The sequence below is a fragment of the Mus caroli genome, chromosome 7 (genome assembly GCF_900094665.2).
Source record: "Mus caroli chromosome 7, CAROLI_EIJ_v1.1, whole genome shotgun sequence".
Lineage (NCBI taxonomy): Eukaryota > Metazoa > Chordata > Mammalia > Rodentia > Muridae > Mus > Mus caroli.
The window spans coordinates 65,047,176-65,050,828 of NC_034576.1; the positions used below are offsets into that span (position 1 = coordinate 65,047,176).

At 42.0% G+C, this 3,653-nt stretch overlaps 1 long non-coding RNA gene across 1 annotated transcript in view; it reads right to left on the minus strand.

The window, feature by feature from the left end:
* LOC115031535 overlaps nt 1-3,104 on the minus strand; it is a 16,203-nt gene extending 13,099 nt beyond the window's left edge. Inside the window, exon 1 of the long non-coding RNA XR_003837186.1 lies at nt 3,026-3,104. This is a non-coding gene — a long non-coding RNA (uncharacterized LOC115031535). The remainder of the gene's footprint in view (nt 1-3,025) is intronic.
* Between the last annotated feature and the right edge of the window lie 549 nt (nt 3,105-3,653).

Sequence of the window (3,653 nt, forward strand, 5' to 3'; positions counted from 1 at the left end):
AGGCTATGCTAGGGCCTAGCAAACACAGAAGTGGATGCTCACAGTCAGATATTGGATGGATCACAGGGCCCCCAATGATGGAGCTAGAGAAAGTAAACAAGGAGCTAAAGGAATCTGCAACCCTATAGGAAGAACAACAATATGAACTACCCAGTACCCCCCAGAGCTCATGTCTCTAGCTGCATATGTATCAGAAGTTGGCCTAGTCAGTCATCAGTGGAAAGAGAGGTCCATTGGTCATGCAAACTTTATCTGCCTCAGTACAGGGGAACACCAGTGCCAAGAAGTGGGAGTGGGTGGGTGGGGGAGTGGGTGTAGGAATTTTGGGAAAGCATTGGAAAAGTAAATGAAATAAATACCTAATTAAAAAAAACAAAATTTAAAAAAGGAAAACAAAATACTCACAGGAGAAAATATGGAGATAAAGTGTAGAGCAGATACTGAAGTAAATGCCAACAAGAGACTCTCCCACCTGGGGATTTATCCTATATACAGTTACCAAACACAGACACTATTATAGATGCCAAGAAGTGCACCCTGGCTGGAGCCTGATATAGCTGTCTCCTAAGAGGCCCTGCCAGAGCATTACAAATACAGAGGCAGATGCTCACAGCCAATGATTTAACTGAGCATGGGGTCTACAATAGTGGAGGCAGAGAAAGGACTGAAGGAGTTGAAGGGGTTTGTAACCCCATAGGAGGAACAACATTATCAATCAAATAGTACCCCCAGAGCTCCCAGGGACTAAGCCATCAACCAATGAGTACACATGGCTCCAGCTGCATATGTAGTAAATGATGGTCTTGTCAGGCATCAATGGGAAGAGAGGCCCTTGGTCCTATGAAGGTTTGATATATGACCCAGTGTACGGGAATAGAAGGCAAGGAGTTGGGAGGGAGTGGGTGGGTGGAGGAACACCCTCATAGGAGCAGGGAATGGAAGGATGTGGTAGGGATTTCCAAGAGGGCTGAAACTGGGAAAAGGGATAACATTTGAAATGTAAATAAAGAAAATAACCAATAAAAAAGTATAGAATGACTCTAAAAACAACTGCTGGGAATCCCAATTTGCCACCCCACAGTACATACACTTCTATTGGTTGTCTCCTACAGCTCCCAGGAGCAGTCCCCCTTCTCTACTGAGGATCATGCATTCAGACCCTGCCAACAAGAGACTCTCCCACCTGGGGATTTATCCTATATACAGTTACCAAACACAGACACTATTATAGATGCCAAGAAGTGCACCCTGGCTGGAGCCTGATATAGCTGTCTCCTAAGAGGCCCTGCCAGAGCATTACAAATACAGAGGCAGATGCTCACAGCCAATGATTTAACTGAGCATGGGGTCTACAATAGTGGAGGCAGAGAAAGGACTGAAGGAGTTGAAGGGGTTTGTAACCCCATAGGAGGAACAACATTATCAATCAAATAGTACCCCCAGAGCTCCCAGGGACTAAGCCATCAACCAATGAGTACACATGGCTCCAGCTGCATATGTAGTAAATGATGGTCTTGTCAGGCATCAATGGGAAGAGAGGCCCTTGGTCCTATGAAGGTTTGATATATGACCCAGTGTACGGGAATAGAAGGCAAGGAGTTGGGAGGGAGTGGGTGGGTGGAGGAACACCCTCATAGGAGCAGGGAATGGAAGGATGTGGTAGGGATTTCCAAGAGGGCTGAAACTGGGAAAAGGGATAACATTTGAAATGTAAATAAAGAAAATAACCAATAAAAAAGTATAGAATGACTCTAAAAACAACTGCTGGGAATCCCAATTTGCCACCCCACAGTACATACACTTCTATTGGTTGTCTCCTACAGCTCCCAGGAGCAGTCCCCCTTCTCTACTGAGGATCATGCATTCAGACCCTGGCCAGAGCCTAGAAGCAGCTCAGAGCTGGACTCCAACAAGGAGCCTGACTAGCAAAAGCACTCTCTTTAGGGACTTATATTAGGTCTGTTCACCTATGATTGGCTGAGTGTGCATTCATATGGAGAATAGAGTTACCACCAATCAAGAGAGAGATCTCTTCAGTATTTGCCAGGCACTGGCATAGCTTCACAAGAGACAGCTTTATCAGGGTCATGTCAGCAAAATCTTGCTTGCTTATGCAGTAGTGTCTGTGTTTGGTGGCTAATTACGGTATGGATCCCCCAATGGGGCAGTCTCTGAATGGTCCTTCCTTCCATATCAGCTCCAAACTTTCTCTCTGTAACTCCTTACATGGTTTTTGTTCCCCATTCTAAGGAGTGATGAAGTATCCACACTTTGGTCTTCCTCATTCTTGAGTTTCATGTGTTTTTCAAATTGTATCTTGGATATTCTAAGTTTCTGGACTAATATCTGCTAATCAGTGAGTGCATATCATGTGAGGTGTTTTGTGACTGGGTTACCTCACTAAGGATGATATCCTCCAGATCCATCCATTTGCCTAAGTATTTCATAAATGCATTGTTTTTAAAAGCTGCATAGAGTGGATGCTCACAGTCATCTATTCGATGGAACACAAGGCCCCCAATGGAGGAACTAGAGAAAGTACCCAAGAAACTGAAAGGGTCTGCCACCTTATAGGAGGAACAGCAAAATGAACTAACCAGTACCCACTGAGCTCATATCTCTAGCTGCATATGTATCAGAAGATGACCTAATCAGCCATCATTGGGAGGAGAGGCCCTTGGTCTTACAAAGATTATATGCCTCAATACATGGGAATACCAGGGCCAGGAAGTGGGAGTGGGTGTGTTGGAGAGCAGGGTAGGGGAGTGTATAAGGAGCTTTTGGGATCGCATTTGAATTGTAAATGAAGGAAATATCTAATAAAAATTTGTTTAAAAAAGAAAAACATAAACTTATTTATTAAGGAGCAAAATAAAACAGATGCATATCTTTCTAGATATTTTATTGCTTAATTTTCCTAAAAAACAATTTAGTATGAATGGACAACAAATATTAAAATCTAAGAGTGAGAGAGAGAGAGAGAGAGATCCCAAACCTATGAATGGAGATCAAAAATTTACTGTACCTAAGGAGATTTCTATCAAAGCTGTTGTTTTGTCTATCTCTCCTCTCTCCATGTATGTTACAGTAGAAGCAGAGAAACTGAAAGGAACATGAATAAAATATAATTTAATGTTGGCTCTAGCTCTAATTAACATCAGACAAAACAGACAGGAAAACCTGGAGGCTGAGCATGTATCTGACTACTTGGAATTACATCCTGGCTATTAATTTGAAAGGTTTCATTTTGTTCTGGACTATTCTGACTTTGATGCTAGTCTGAGAAGTAGAACTTGCTGCAGACTCTGAAATCTGCCTGTTTGTTTCCACTAGTGCCATTATTACATGCATGAGCCTTCAACCTTGATTATAACTTTATGTACATTAGAGTACCCTGCAAAGAGCTTCTTGCATTAAGGGATAAAAAAAATGATGATTTTGAATTCTGTGTGCCCAGAGTGTCCCAAAAAGACATGATGGTGAAGAAATATTTTAAGAGATATTTTAGAAAAAATATTCTGTCAAATTTTATGTAAATTTTAACCATTCTCTGTGTTATGGTGTGCGTATGTGTGTGTGTGTGTGTGTGTGTGTGTACATATGTGTATATTTGTGTATACACAGGCAACATTTGCCATGTGATGTTCATACAT